Source organism: Manduca sexta, chromosome 18 (assembly GCF_014839805.1).
Source record: "Manduca sexta isolate Smith_Timp_Sample1 chromosome 18, JHU_Msex_v1.0, whole genome shotgun sequence".
Lineage (NCBI taxonomy): Eukaryota > Metazoa > Arthropoda > Insecta > Lepidoptera > Sphingidae > Manduca > Manduca sexta.
The window spans coordinates 13,371,621-13,389,072 of NC_051132.1; the positions used below are offsets into that span (position 1 = coordinate 13,371,621).

At 36.0% G+C, this 17,452-nt stretch overlaps 1 long non-coding RNA gene across 1 annotated transcript in view; it reads left to right on the forward strand.

The window, feature by feature from the left end:
• LOC115444526 overlaps positions 1-17,039 on the forward strand; it is a 33,255-nt gene extending 16,216 nt beyond the window's left edge. Inside the window, exons 3-4 of the long non-coding RNA XR_003938737.1 lie at positions 4,778-4,822; positions 15,636-17,039. This is a non-coding gene — a long non-coding RNA (uncharacterized LOC115444526). The remainder of the gene's footprint in view (positions 1-4,777; positions 4,823-15,635) is intronic.
• The last annotated feature ends 413 nt before the right edge of the window (positions 17,040-17,452 follow it).

Consider the following 17,452-nt stretch of genomic DNA (forward strand, 5'->3'; position numbering starts at 1 on the left):
ATTCCACAAGTGGTCACTTGACAAAGAGGAAAATAAGCCCGTTGTTTCAGTTTTAAATTTTTGTTTTTGGTTCGTAAAGGATGTTTATATTCGTGGCTAATATATGTAGCTGGCCAGTAGTGATATCATATTTTAAAAAAATCATAACGACAGTAAATAAGAGTGTTCCATATTTAAACAAATATGACGATTTTAAATTAACAATGAAAAAATCTATGCGCTGTACACGTCGGAAAAATCCTTTTAGCAGTGTTCCAATTTCAAAACTCACTACTTTTTCCTTTTTTAAAAGCTATAACACGCAGCCAGTTTCCATTAAAGGCTTTAAAAAGGTCTGTTTCGAGTTGCAATGCTCAAAAAAGTGACCAAGTGCGAATAGGTATTGCAAAGTGAGATTCTAACATACAACCGTTAGAGTTTACAAAATTAGTTCTTTATTATCATCGGTGAACAAAAAAAATTGTCCAATATTGGCAATACTTATCTGTGAAATAATCTGCAGATTTACATAATGTTTTCAAATTGTCTATTTTACGTTTTTTCATGCTGTATCCCAATTCTCTGTTATTATTTAGCTAAAAAACTTTCAAGTCTTCCGTGGTCTATAATATTATATTATTGATACAAAATAATCTGAACCTAGTCACAGAGCGTGTATAAAAAAACACATTACAATTTGTAATACTATCCATTATTCAGATATGCTGTCGAAAACTGCGTCTGAGGACTGAATCGATTTGACATGCGATTGTGTTGACAAAATTGTTTTTGCTGTTGAGAAAACTTCCTTCATAGTCACTACAATTTAGATAAAGAGTGTTACGCGATCTTAAGAAACGCCCGATAGTTAAAATACTAAACGCGTTCATTGTTTTAATATTTATAATCAAACTGCCTACGTCCGTAATAATCAAAGTCTTTGATCAAACCAATTTGTAATGTGAAAATCAATCTATATGGTTGCCTTGATCAGTTCAAATCTTCAATAATCTGTCACAGATCATACATCAAGCAGTAAAGGAAGCGAAAGTGTACAAGTTCTTGTATTAAACGAGGGCACGGATGATTCAATGGTTGACTTACATTAATGTTATAATTGTGGTTACCAAGTTAGTCATTCAAGATGTTAAAATCTATGTCATTTACACCAACACTAGTCTATACAAATATTTTAATTCAACTCGAAGCGCAGTACTCCGTGTATTGAGCTTTGCTTTTAGGTTCCATCCAACTAAATAAAAGAAAAATATATCAGTATTTCTATAAATGATGACAGACGTTTCAATAACTTCAATATAAACTATTCACAGGTTTACTCAATTGAACGTCACATTTTAATATCCAATATCTACTTACAAAGAAACATAATTCACTGTAAACCATTCAAACTTGAATCTTCGAACTTTGCCTCACGTATCGATAAGTTTGTTCAACGACAATAACGCTCTTGCTTTATCTATGACGACATCGTTCCATATTTGAAATTTAAATTTCGAATCCAACCGTCCCTCCATAGACTAAAAACTTAAGAAGTGAGTCGCAATAGTATTTGTGTTGTCACGTTTAGATATACAAGATAATCTACGTAAAAAGTAATATTATAACAAAAATAATGGCAAGAAAGATATGTTTAAACCATTACAAATAACAATAAAAAATTACCAACAATTGAACAAAAGAAATAAGGATATTATTATCCATGTTTCTTTTCATAACACTGAATAAACCATTATGCAAAGATTTATTTCACAAAATATTCCCAAAGCGAAGGATCTTAAAATACGGTTGGCAGCACCGTATACAACGTAGAGTAAATAGTTTATGGAATTTTAAAATAGATCTGTTTTTTGAATTGTAAAGTTGGTGGCCCAGTTTTTTGTTGAATATCTTGACATGCAGTTGGGTACTCTAATGTAGTTTTTGTACTGATTTTTATCAAATAATCGTCACTAATCAAATTCCTACATTTATATACAGTCTTTGTTATATTTGCATATATTATAGGAATAAAGGTTTCCTTTTAACCTGTGTTGAAATTGATTCTTATCGGAAGTTCCAATGGAGTTTTTATGTATATGGCTCGCTTATTTAGCCTTGGTGTTTCGTATTTGCAATACAATCAGTGTTTACAATAATAGTGACAAAGGTCTATTTGAATGCTTATGAATAAGATATACCTTATGTGATAACCTAAATTGTACGATATTCTGCTAGATATCTTAGAAGGTCATTTTGACGTTGCTTTAATAAAATCACATACTCGTCTTTACTTTTGCTAACATGTACTAAAAATCATAAATGAATAACGAATATTTCCATCAAAATACGGCAAATACGGCGGCCGTTGCGAAGAATTCTCTTAGAGTAGTGGCATTAGAGTGTGTATGTGTTAAAACCATGCATCATTTTCATTTTGGTATAAAACAAAGTTCCTTTGGTGCCGCAATTCTTTATAGGCTTTAGCTTTCTATCAAGTGTGTCTCAATTAAAACTCATATTAAGTCGTAGTCTGTGGTCCCAATGCGAAATTAAATCATATACATAAACCACGCGCGGACACAACCCTGCATGAATCTTAACATAACTTTGTACGTTTTTTCAGCGATATTATAATTTTGTGAGAATTGTCAGGTCACGGCTGAATGTAGCCTGAAAAAACATAGTTCACGCCTCACATCTGTACCGACTGGCACCACATCTCTTGGCACATGAGAGCGTGTGTGCGCGTGCGCGGTCGCACGGCGCGGGAACGAGCGCGATTGGCCGCATCCTGCCGCAAATTGAACTTACGGACGTCCGCCGCGCCACGCTGCTGCCAACCGTTCGAGTTTGATTTCATTCCATATTTGAATTTGATAACGGTTTAACAATTTGAATTTGGAACAATATTTATACTGAACGTTTTCCTGTTTAATAAGTAACTTAACGTATGCATAATAAGTCAAAAAGTGGTAAAACCAATTTGTATATCCAATGAAGCTAAAACCCACAGCTTTATCGTGATTGCGCAGTCTAGGCTCTTGAAATATCAATTTCGCAATCAGATAGAGAATCAAATAACGCTAGATGAGCGCTGAAGCTTCTCAATAACGCGCAACAGAAACTCGTGTTTATTCTATTCAGTAGCGGATTGTTTGATGAAATGCAGACAAGTTGAAAACTTTTGCTCATTCTAATGATACGAATTAAGATCGATTGTATTTCATTGGCTGTCTGGCCAACAATGTTGCTCCTGTGCGACTACGTTCCAATTTATATAGGTTTATTTTTATGTTTCTTACACTGGCCCTTAACATTATTAATATGTTATTAATTATGCTTTTAGGTTGATGTTTGAAATTAAATTGACTAAGTCACATTAATTTTATAATTTGGCATAAATTAGACTTTAAAAACGGGGTTTTTTCCACCAGGATAAAAAGACAGGCTTTCGGTTCAAAAATACATTAAACTAATATAGTGATAATTTTTTGATATAATGGGACGAAAAAGCTCAGAAACTGAGCACTAGATAAATGCCTGCTTACCTCTTACACTATATGAGCGTATCACAAAATCCCGATAAAAATTAATAAACGTTATTTGGATGTTCCACTCGGTTCAATTACCGATGATTTGAGTTAATGACGTTGTTTATCTTTTAATTACATTAAACTTTGGTCGCGGCCATTACTAATGCATGAGGCCAGATGGGAGCGCGGAATAAATTGTTACCAACATGTGGTTGGGAATAGTTTAAAGGCATGGCAACAGACGTTATTGTGTACGTAATTTTGTTGTAGCTTTAAAAATATATTGTCTTTATTAGTAGCGCATTGGGATTTGAATCGTTGATTTATGTACGATTAACAAGTTGGGCACATTTTATGAGGTTTCTATCACAAACTCAGGTTTACAGGATTTGTAATTTGTACCTGATACTATGGTAATCTAACTCCCTACGACATCAAGACTCGCAGTAACAAAATCTATTTACCGTAGGCGTACTCTTATTGTCTACCTTTGCGTGGATAAATCGTATTTATGGAAGTACAAATTATTTCGGAATGCCTAAAGATAAATTTGTACTCCAACGGCAGACTTGCCAACCAAACACAATACGACTTGTCTATGACACTCATTCAGCCTCCGTTCCATTTTCAAAATCTTAATTATCATTTGTCTACCGTAGTTATACCAATAAACATCTATCTATCTCACTTAAACAACAACAAAACAAACACGACGAAAAGAGACGGAGCATGAATTTGAATTCCGTTCGCCCGTTCCATTTTTGAAATTAGTTTTTTTTTAATTAAAAGGGCGGGCATTCTCGCGATATCATCGCTTTGTCGTTTCGCGACCTCTTTATTTACTTTTTCTTTTTTATGCCATAAAGCAAAGGCAAGGTACTCGGGTGATTATGCGAATTTTCGGCCGGTATTTAAAAGTATGCGGTGGTTTTTAAAAAAATATTTTTCGTGGCTGAATATTTTGAATGTCGAATGCGGTGGTTGCGTCATATTTGTTTGAATGTGAAGGTAGTCTTATAAAATCCCTACTTTCTAGCTTTTGCCATTGGTTATTAAGTTAAGTAACCATGCTGATTTTATAAGTAATGCATTCTATATAATGTACTATTCTCAGTATCGAAAGTGTCTGTGAAAATCCATTGATAAGCAAACCGCCAATATTACTACTATGTTTATTTTTTAATTTTAGAACGTTCCATATTTAAATTCGAATGAAGTGCCGTAATTAAGTAACGTGTTTAAATATTTATTTATTTGTCCCACAGATGCGAGCGGAGCGGGCAGCTGCACAGATCGCGTTACGGATGAGGGTGAGTACCCTACGTACCCCAGCGGTGTAGTGATTGGACCATTGTTCTCGAGCCTACGATTCCCGGTACACGTTCTATATTTAAAATCTGTAAGGGTAACGCGTTTTTTTATGGTAAATGGCACAAGCATGTTAGCAAAAGTAACTTACAAAATTCGGAATTAAATACAATTCATACGTTTATAAAATTAAAACATATAACGTTACGTATGTCCGTAAAATCGCCATAAATTGTATATATAGTACTGCACTCATTCTAAAATATTTCTTGGTGATAATTTTTTTAAATTACAACACATTGCAAGAATCCACGATAGTACCGAACCAAAACAAAGTTAGGGTCTCTTTCCTAGTATACTAAATCAGTGAAAAAACTCGCAATATATCTCAAAATACTGTATAAATGTTTGACAAACTGCCCCGTTCGAAATCATGTAAACACCAGCCAAAGTAAGGTAGGCAGTGATTAAAACTTAATTCCGCTCCCCAATATCGTTGCGAAGGTAGATCGTTGATTGCCTTCCAGCCGACATGGCGTCCTGATGGCTCACCGCCAGTTATTTCATTATTGACTAACGTCTTGTAACCAAATTGATATCGTAGGCTTTGCCACGTCTAGGAACCAAATTGGAGTCTAGATATTTCGATGACGCGTCTTTAAAGGATATTGACGTTATAGGTCACAGTTTGGGAATTTGGGTGGTTGGATATAGCCGATATTATTAGGTAAAGTGTAGTTATTGTGATTAAAATTATTGCGAACGGATGGTAGTGAAATGTCAACTTATAATTAAAAGTTTTTGTTTGATTAAATTCTTTGAGGCTTTTAAGATTGAAGATGATTTTTACATTGACCAAGTAATGATTTTTTATAGTCACAAATCAAGCAGGTTACCTGTATTACAAATTCGCTGATGATATATATTTTATATGCGGATAGCGATTACCGTACCCAATCTGTTATAACACGCAATAGTGGCCCATGTGAGTCGCGTTTCGAGATCAGCATGTGTATATCCTGTTCCAACATGCCGGCATAATTGTATCGACTGTCAATCATTCTTGTCAATCGACATTTTAATGGACTCCATGCCACCTATCATTAAGTGCAGCAAGTTCTCTTTATCATGCCCCTATAGAAATAAAAAGAAATACTGTAATAAACTAAATGCTATAATTTATCTCTATCTTCTATGAATCAATAAGACGGAACTATCACCGAACACTACCATAGTGTCCAAAAACAAAATATACATGAAAGCGGCTTAATAATGATTTTAAAATTCATCCCAAAAGATGCACCGTGGCGTGATAACTACCCGTATCGTGTAATTTACGTGGAAATCATCCCCACGGCCGAGGGGTCGCGACCCCTGCGAGAGCGGCCGACAGATGGCGTTAAACAATTATATGATTACTGCACGTGACTCGTGATGCCCGACCGAGATGATCGTGTGTAATAGATAGTGTATAATCGAAGTTATAAAATTTTAATGCGGATTTGGGGGACTTCTGTGTCAATGAAGTGCCGGTTTGTATATTTTTGTAGTGGTTTGTGTTTCTAATTAAAATTACGCATTATAGTTTAACACCTTGTAGGCAGGCGTCCGACCTCCGTCCGTACAAGGTGGACGGACGACCTGGCTAAGGTCGCAGGAAGTCGCTGGATGCAGGCCGCTTACAACAGGTCGACGTGGAGATCCTTGGGGGAGGCCTATGTTCAGCAGTGGACTTCCTGTGGCTGAGATGATGATAGTTTAACATATTGTCACAGGACCGTCTATTTATAATTCTAAAGGTGATAGATGTACGAACTCTAAACTTGTGGTTTTTAAGAACGCGTAGTGGCTCGACGTCCGCGACACAACAGATTTGTTCATATGTTATGAAGAATAATCAAACATGTAATTAGAGTCTGGGTAAAGGAATGGTTAAAAAGAGCGTTTAACACATATTATTTATGCCATGAGTAACAGCAGACGAGCTATGAGTGAATTTTAAATCAGATACGCTTAAGATGGCCAGGCGAAAAAGGTCTGTGAGCCAAAGTATCCATACTCGAACATCTGTCACCTGCTTAAGACTTGGTTAGTGCCATGGGCGACGGGAGGGGGGTGCAAATAGGTACACATGTACCCCTGCCCAGTAATAAATAACAAAAAATATAAGTCACTAAAAAAACTGCAACAATGGACCTATCGATCACTGAGGATTTTATCATAAAGCATTGTTAAAAACCCGGCGATTTGAATTTGAAAATAGAACTTAATTATATTATGTAGTATAGTGCGTAGATGCAGATGAACCTTCCTGAAACTAATCTAGCGGCGCCCATGGATAGTACTGCTAACTTTATACACAGTCGACGCTTACCGTGAGGCGAGCGACTAACCAGTTTCAAATCTCGACACTGACGAAGTACCTCATCGTTTCGTATTAAACAGTGTTTGACATCGCACCAATATCATGAAGCCACCATAAAATAAACGTTATCTCCCGCCGTGTACGTTCAAAATAACACTTTACACGAAAGTGTTTAAGATAAAAACGTGTAAAGGAGCCGAATTTTGCGCGAAACTTTTCAATTTGTAGACGTAATTCCGCCCCCTGCGGCCCGCGGCGCTCGCTCAAGGGTTGCGCGTTACCGAATTTGGATGGTTTTTCTCCACTCTTATTCTCGGTATTTTGGTTGATTTTTGGGGTTTGTTATGAGGTTATGGTAGTACAGGATTTATATTTTACCAAATAAGTACGTAGTAAATTATCATATAACATTTATAGGATTAAGAACCTCCTAATTTATTTGAAGTCCCGTTATCTTGTTCTGGTTAATCGCATTCGTATTCAGTTGGACAGTCCGGCAAATTATACCATCAATATAGGTAGTATACCTTTGCCTTATTTTCTCTGTGTTCACAATTTCAAGACGAGGCCATCCTATATACGTCACTATCCACCCTCAAAACAGAGGTAAAAATAAACTGCTAAAGAACACAAATCAATATAAAAATTACCTTAATCGCTTACATTTTACGCGCTATTTTTCCACAGTATATGAAACTGTAAAAAAATCTCCCCTCCCCTTCCCCCACGCTCCCCCACATCGCATCAACCGCTGTGTACAGTGCAAACAGTCGCCAAAACACGGTAATTACAAAGTGCTGAGCCAACGCCGTCCTCTGCAAATACATTTGGGCTTAACGCTTCACAACTGTTCGGCGGAGATCACATGCCGGCCACGCGGCGCACATTAAACATAACGCTTGTGTCACTACGGGGTAGGTAGCGTTACTAATGCTCAGAGTTTCTGAGGAATGGTACGAGCCTTGTAGAATTAAACGCCTGTGTTTTTAAAGGGTGGGTGACAGTGTAATTAGTGTTCCAGGATTACTTTTCTGGCTGGTGTATACAAATCCCAATTCTTATATAAATAATGCTAGCCATGTATTATGTATTGCCCCGCTGCCCAACACGGGCCTCCTCTACTTAGAGGATTTAGGGCTTGGTTTCACGCTGTCCTAGTGCGAATTCTTAAACCCACAGTGCCTTAAAATTCTTATGGAGAATTCTCAGTAGGTTTTCTTACGATGTTTTCACGTCACGTGTGCTTCTAAATTGACAAATTTCACATCAGTTTTATATAAAATAGTATTACTTTACTACAGTTGATATAAATCCTAGCTCCCTGCTTTATGTAATAGAAAATTCCGCAAACCAATGCTCTTCTAATTCCACTTCTCCACATATTTATTGCAAGAAACATTCGAATAGGTCCCGTCGCGGGAATAGAACTCACACTAGTTTGTTACTCCGGCGTGCGAATGTTTAATAATTAAGTAGTCGTTCAGAGCGAGGTTCCCGCGAGAGGATTCCGTTAGATTGCTTGTTAGTAACATCATACATACATTGTCATACACATTTCCCAAAGGTACAAGGAGTTTTCAGTTATATTAACCTGTATGCATTTTAGAAGGGTCAATATAACATTCCTGGCTTTCCTTTATGTAGAATCTAATTATCATTAGGACGAATTGTAGGCCGCATTCATGCTTAGTAGTAACTATATGTTAAGTCGGATTCCCATTCGGAAAAATTCATCTTTCTCCACTAGTACCTACCTTTCACCAGATAGTCGGTCTATAAATCTATATATGATTTGTCTCGTCGGTTTGGCGATCGACTTGCTAAAGGTATAGGTGGTTGCTCTTGCTGTACTTCTGTCTACCCCTTCGGTGATAATGGTGTGATGAGTGTTGTTTTGTTGTTTTTTGTTTTCATCTTTTCTGTGGAGTCTTCAATATAGTTGTCTAGATCCGAGTTTCATAAAACTATATACATCAAATAACAGCTTGAATATTTTTATGTAAGTAAATAATTATGTTGTGTAGGCTTTAGTGTAGGTGTTAATTCTTAAGAACTACAACAGCATTCACCCACCTGGAGTAATACAAATTATATTTAATTTAGATTCAATTAATTTTATTGCCGGGAAAACCTTTAAGAACCTATACAAACAGCTCAGTACAACGCCGCGCCATGTAACCCGAGGCTAACGGCACAAGCGGGCAGGTGTAACCACATAGAGACCTCTTAAAGGGCTCTAATTATGTGACGCCCGCAGACCCCAACAACTCGCTACATAAAAATAATTACGGAATCACGCACTCGGTTCGGATTCTCTGCTCACAATTTAGGAAGAGATTATTGTTTGTTATTCAAGCCGGCATAATTGTGACGACTGGCGACGGGTAATCATATCTTCTCAGTTAAGACTATCCGGACTTCAGTTATCAGGTGCGGTAGAGTCACTTTGTCGGTTCTAAGTATGCTTGTGTTTAAGGTTTCGAAAACTTTAGACATTCACGCTACATTGTGTGATGAAACATGACTTTTTAAAACTACCCGCCAGAATTTATATGCCTTCATCAGTCGCGGCCTTGTTTCACAAAACTACTCTTCTCTAAATACTACTGTTGGTCATTTTTACAGTTAGTTTGTCAATGCTTTATTAGGTAACATACGTATAACAGTGTCAGTGGTAATGGATGATATTTTCCGAAGTAGAGTAGAGTCCAGATAGAACCTTGACTGACGAGAGTCGACACAATTATGCCGGCTGTTGGAACCGGATATACACAGGCTGATCCCGGAACGCGACACACTTACGTTAACCAGTATGACAAGTTTTAAAAACTTGTGTACGGTGCTCGCTATCCGGGCGGATATAAAATATATCCTACCATCAACACATTCTTTGCAGCAATATAATGCAGAAACTTTCAGATGCCTAAAAATTAGCGGCATTATTTGAATAATTCAATACACATGCCACTCACCACATGTCCTGCAATCTTTAAATTTAAAAGAAGTCAACTTGCTATGATAATCTACATCTCGCTTTTTCGAGATAAACATTTTTCCGGGATAAAAAGCAGCTTGTAGCAGTCAGAACTAATGTACCTTCCTATTAGTAAAAGAATTTTCAAAATCAGTTCAGTAGTTCCACAGATTAGCCCTTACAAATACATTCTCAAACTTTCCCTTGTTATAATAGTATATAAGTATAGATTCGACTAGGAGCTACTATAGTTATGTATCAAGAGCCTAATGCCACATTAACAAACATGGCATATACCGAAGCACCTCTCCATTCGGTTATTATCCCAGTGGGCAATAAACTGGCGCGTCCAGGCCAGTCGCCTGCCTCTGGCATGGGCAATTAATGACCTACAGGCCACGCGACATGACCGCCAGTCTGGCCCGGAGTAGGCAGAGGGGTAAATCGGTTTACAAGTTACTGAGAAAACAAATGGGTTTGGTAAATTACAATTGATCGCGGTTCAAATTAAGTATTGTGACATTAACTAATGCTAAGATATAAATTGATATAGTAATAATTATTGTATACCGATTTTCACTACACTTACACTAGGGTAGTCACCATTTTTTTTAACAATATTATTGTCATCTAATTGAAGACTGTAGTTTACGAAACAATAAAATACTTGAGTTCATGAAATTACAACTGTCATGAGCCATAAAACTAGTAGACTAGGGATATATTTCAATTTAAACCTTAACTAATCTACGGAGATATTATTGATTTCTTTTCTCAAAAACGGCTCATAAAAGGACTTATAAAAGTTTGATTTATAAAATAATAACGACGAAGTAACTCATACTCTAAAGACATCTCCTTTTTAGCTGTAGAATGTAGTCTCATTAAAAATTTAAAACTAAGAATCTATAATGATGACAAAAGTGGGTACTTCGTAATGAACTCACTTCTGAAGTTATTAATTTATTAGAACTGTACAATCCCCGTTTAGAAATACCAAAAACATAGTATAGATCTGACCACTGATTTTAGTCCAATCTGCATGGATTGCGGTCGAAATCCGCCCAACGTGAAGACAGTAATTTGATTTGCTCGCCGTATTCCAAAACTGTTAGTGGAACGTTCCATTTATCATTATATTTCATGTTGCCGTATTTTTACTTTGTTCTGGCAATGCTATACCAACATTATATTCGAAATAGGAATCTGCAAACATAAATTGCATCAAATAAATAATAAAATAAGTTTACTTCTTTTAATTTCCTCCTTAACGAAGCCACTTGATTTCGACTCGCCGATTTCCCAGTGGACGCCGTCCCGCGCGTACAACAGCAAACGTCAATCGCCATGATTGCCAACCTAGTAAAGCAAAAAATGAAACGCCCGCCAAAATAAACGCCTAACGCGCCGCCCATAGTTCATTTACGTCCGAAACAAAAGCAGTTACCGTGTCTCTGAATATTTTACAAACCATTCCGTGGCGCGGAGATAGCAATTTGGTAATATACGGAGCTCGGGGAGTGTTATGATGCCCCTTGCATTAGCGATAAACTATGCATGGCGAGAGTATTGACGTGTCGTTTATTGTGTAGAGCGCCATCTCTGGAGGAATCAAGGAGTTTGAGTGTTCTTGCTACTCGGTGATAGATGGCGGCAGTTTATACGACGAACTTCAACATGCTCGTGTGAATTAAATATTGATTGAATTCACGTTTGGTTACTATCGAAGTTTGGGACATCAACATTTTCTAGATATATCTAAGTTCGGAAAATAATAATTAAATCATATAAGTATTAACTTGATGTTATTTTAAAATAACATATAGGTTTATACTATTCTGGTAAACTTCATTATGCAAACTTGAAAGTTTTAGAATTAAACATAATACATTTTGTTTATGAAATATAATTAAAATTGTACTGTACAGCAAATTAAAAACGAGCCTTCAAAATAAAGATAAAAATTAATTCCGCCACTCGACACTAGAGTGCGCTGTACGCAATCTCATTACTGGATGCACGAAACACCGATCGCGGCTCAGACGATGAAAAGAACTAAAAACGGATGGAGGGGCGAGTTGAAAAAGCATTTTTTCATTCGCTAAAAAATCACAACCGTGATAAAAAAAGAAGCGGTATCTGTTACATGAAAGGCTGTATCTTTCGTTTTCATTGCCGATTGCGATGAAAGAAATGCTGCGAATTTTTTTAAACGTGGAACGCGTTCGATTTTTGAAAAACAAAAGAACGCTTTGTTACTGGATTCCATTTTCTTTCTTTCAATTCCGGTAGTGGGTGAGAAAGAAAGAATTGCGTGGTTTTAAATGTCGGCTTAGTAATACAGTTTCGAATAATTACCGCGCCATATTTATAATATTTCAGATATGCCACTGCATTCGTACACGGATATCGATTATTTTCAATACAACTCATGCCTATTTTCCATAAGGAGTAAGCAGAGATGCGGCTATAACAAGCATATTTTTTCACTTCAGCCTCGTATCTCTTAAAAAACAATTAAGTAGTAATACTTCTCCCACGCGACTTCAGTGTTTTTGAGCCAAATAAGACAACTTCTAACGGTCCTATGTAGTCATTTCATACCACACTACTACATCCAGTAGATCGCGTTATTTGTATTATAAAATTGAGTAAAAAATAATGTTGACACTTCAAGATTCGAGAGTATTCTTGTCCAAGAGATCGTTCTCCTCCCCTACACTTCTGGAATCACATCAACAGTAATAAAGTTTAATCAAAACGCAAATTATCGTTGCTAATGCATGCAGCACTCGTTTATAACTCATTTAATGCTATAAAAATTATTTTATTGCTTTGAATTTGTTATTTTTATGTTAATGGGTGCTGTTAGCATATCTTGGTGTATTTTTCTCTTGATAAGGATTTTTCTTTGACTTCGGGCAGTGTTTCATGGAAATATTTCAATGTAAAATTATGTATTAACTTGAAGTATTTAATGCATGTCGCAGTGATCCAACAAAGTGGGGCTCGTGTTGATTAGTTATACCTCAATCATAACTAGGTATTAGTTATTAGTATTTTATACGTGTTTAGGAAGAAAGTTTAATCAAACATTAACATTCTTAATAATTATGCTCATTTCATATGTGTATTACATTTGATCAACATACTTAAATTACAATCAGAACTTTATGTACCTATACTCAAAAAGTTACAACCCATGTTAAAATGGGATGTAAATGGACTGTACGTGCACTGTGCACCTACAGACACGTGAGTGTATGTATTCAAAAAGTAAGTAAGTTAACCAACGTTCAGTTCAGTTAAACCGTTACCCTAATAAAGAAATAATTGACAGCGCGGCTAAACCCTCGTCAGCGCACGGAACGTGGCTCGACTCTTGACTCGGTCATTAGTCAGTCGTTTGTCATTATTTGACTCGCGGGACGCCACCCATTTTACAATATTAAAACTCTGAAGAATCTAATTAAGCGTAACGGTAAGGAAAGAACTATCTTCTATTCATTGAGTGCTTTAACATTTATTCAGTTGATTATGGGAAAGAATTTCAAGAAACATCTAAAAATACTTTTCAACCACCTCTATAAAAGTTCTACTGGCATGGCATACAATGAATACGGAAATAGATTTTAGAATACACAACAATGTATGTACTTAGCGTACAATTTCGAACACCTCTATAAAATTAAGCCTCAAATCGTTACAGGGTCTAAACAACCCGACCCGACATAATATCATTTATAAAATTAATAAAAAGTGTCGTCTCGAACGGTGGACAAATTAAAAATGATTTAGAAGTGTGCCGGTGCCAATAGCAAGGCTTAATGAGAGCCGCGCAGTCATTAGTTGTTATAAACGGCCACTTATGACCTGTTCTGTCGCCCGAAACCGTTCCACGTGATTAATAAGGACCGTGCGGGAAAATAACCTGTTCTTTAGAGATTTTTATCAAAATTTCACGTAATCTTCTGTTTATATAGAATTTGGCAAAGGTATTTTCATGTATTTAAATCTAGTCTACAATGTAGGTTGGGCCAGTGAATTTAATTACACTCCCAAAGAGCTTTACTATACTGTTAGACATGCATTTGAAGTATGAATCGTTATACTCGGACAAACGTGCACCTTAATCGATCCTAAAAAAAGGATTAAGATTAGAACAGTTTACTTATGACGCATAAAAGTTCCTATGTAACTGAAATTACGAACTTACTAGTAATAATAAGAAAATGTTACTGCCCGCCTCTCAAATATTTTACACGAACTTTTCTCCAACCAAACCGGCCAGTATTGTTTCTAAGCAACGAAGCCCAAAAAACAAGGGTAAAAAATCAATTTAATAAAGAGAAATATTGGAATAAGTCGGTTCGCGGTCGATTAGAGCAAGCGGTCGGTGACGGCCGATTTGTCCGGCGCACGTCGGCCGCTGCTCGCTCGTAAATCTACACGGGGTCCATTTGGCCCGGCCGCCGCGGCCGCACGGTTGTTTGCGCGATACTTTTTTACTGTTTCCCACTAATCGAAGATTTCTGTTCGGCATTGAGTACAAGCTATATGGTACAGTGTGTCGCCGTCGTCATTCCTTTATATAGCTTTTATAAGTTATTCTTAAATAACTAAAACCTTTATAATATTTCAGAGTTTCTGATTATAAAATGAAGTATTGATAAGTAAGTTCCGTGGAGAGCCGTAAAATATTAAAAAAATCAAAGTTAGCTAGTCGTTTGTTACATAGCATTTTACATACAACCAATGACTACGTTACAGTAGCAATACTGGATACAACAACTGGATAAATAAGCCGTTAACGCAACAATTAAATACAATTGTAGCGAAACACGTTTCGAGTTGTGACCAGCATACGTCCGCGTTCCTCCCGTGGGAACTCATTCGATTATTTTTGTAATATTCGCGCCCCGCAGGGCTGGGGAGGCCGCCCCTAACGCGGAAGAGAAATCACAACTCGCTCGTATCATTAACTCGTTTTTATTTAATTCTTATAAATCGTATGGGAGCGAGATTTTTGGGTCGAGGATTGGGAGGTTGTGTTTATTGATGTTTAAATATTATTCAAAAATCATCTCAACACTTCTAGCACTGACTTCGTAACGAAGAAATTTTAATTTTTCGCTGAATTTCAATATTATCGTTTTTTTTTTCTTTCTTTTATATGCTTAGTGATCAGGTATTATAAAATCTAACACGTATCTCAGAGTACTAAGTAATACGTTGGCATGTGTTTATATCATTGCACCGGGTATGGGCGTGGCATCAAACGAGTAATATGCTCGTCATCCCATTCCGCTGTACAAATCTTTGTGTTTATGATGTTTAGAAATCACTATAAAGCACTTGGAAAATTAAAAATTCAAACAAAGCGCCGCTTGACAATCAAATTATCCGCCGCTGTCTTGCAAACGACATCTTTTTCTTTTCTTTACAAAAGATAATTAATAATGATTGTTTGTTGCAGGTACTTGGACATGGCGAGCTCTCAACATCTGCGGTGTGAAGATCTGGAGGAGAAATGAATAGGCTATATCCATATACGCAAGAGTCGAGGACATTTTAAACTAATTTATGTTTTGAGCTTGGAAATAACTTTATTATTGAAAATTATAGCTTATACTAATAATTTTGGATTTACTTAATATTATAATACACTAGAAATTTTAATATTCGAACTCTAAAAGAAATCGTATAATATAAGAACGGGTGTCACTTTTATATAATATATATTTTTTCTATCCCACAGGGTTCCCATCACAGTCATTTTCTGCATTTACACTGTGACAAATACAACTTCGTCACATTTGGGATGCAGGAATATGGACCGCGACGTGCACTGCCATCTGTCGACCAACACAAGAAACAAACCTCGAAACATGTTCCGGCTACCCGACGCTAGATGGCGTTGAAGACCGAATGTACTGTGTCGTGCCCTTGTCATTCTTCTTGCCTGTGTGTGTTGATACAACTGGACGGAGAACTGATAAGGGCATGACCTTTACAATGGCTCCACGGCAGCAGAAGATAGCGCGCATTTGGATGAAATATATTGTGTTATACGCCTTTCATTTAGTTTTGTATACATTGGTTTGTTTGTAGTTAAGTGAAATTATATTCAAACTAAAATAATGTTATATTATCATTACATATAAATTATTACATCTTATTTATATGGAAAAGTGATATTTAATTTCTATGACAGAAATATAGTAAAGGTTTAAATTCTGTTCCATTACTTAGATGACTCTATTACCAATGACGACACATTGACTTTAGATTTCTCCAAACGTCTCTACTTTCCAAAATATTGTTTTTCTACTAATGACTACATTAATAAATTTCAAGTATATCCAACTATACACCTATTCTCGAACATTATTCAAATTATTATATCAGTCAAGTTCTGATTACATTTAACGCCTTTAGAGAAAGACTTCATTGGTGCTCAATGCTTACTGATGTTGCGTAAGAAACTTGTGCAAAATGTAATGCTTCTAGAGCCTGTTTAAACTATCCTTTGTCAGTTTGTGTTAGTACTTAAGTAAAAGATGTTTTGTTAGATTGTTTTGTTCCACTGAATATAAACATATTTATTTAAATCATCTGTATCTGACCTAAAACTTGACGAAACTTTTCATCCTTTTCCATAATTCAAAGAAGCCTCTGTATTTAGTTTAAAATTACTTTATGTATATTTTCTTGTGTATTTTTTTTGTGTATTTATATATTTGTATGATGTTTTTATATTTTCTTTGTTAATATGAAGTTACATAATACTTTTTATGCTGTATTGTTTAATGTGTAAACGTGTCTACACAGATGTAATTAATTAAATGATAAAATTTATTAAATAAACTATTTTACTATATCCCATGTTTTATTTTTTACCCGCAAATACATAAAATACACTGAATAGGTAAAATATGAAACTTAAATAAAAAATAACTTTTAATTAGCAAAATAGATCCTAACACATTCTCTGTACCAAAAATCTTTTGGTGCGTCTAAAAAGTACAAAAGCAATGAATGAAATGAAACCAAATACCAATAATTAAGCTGTCCGTAACATATTTCTACAAGTCATGGAGTAAATGGTCTAAATATTAATACGAACTGTTTGGAGGATATAAGATTGTCCAGGGTTCGATCTCGGGACGGAAAATCAAGGTTTAAAAGCATATCAATATAAAAAAGGATAGAATTACTGCTCGATGTGGCGATAGTTACGCAAATTAGGACGGAATCATGATCAATCGTTAAGATTTGTCAAAATTTCACCAC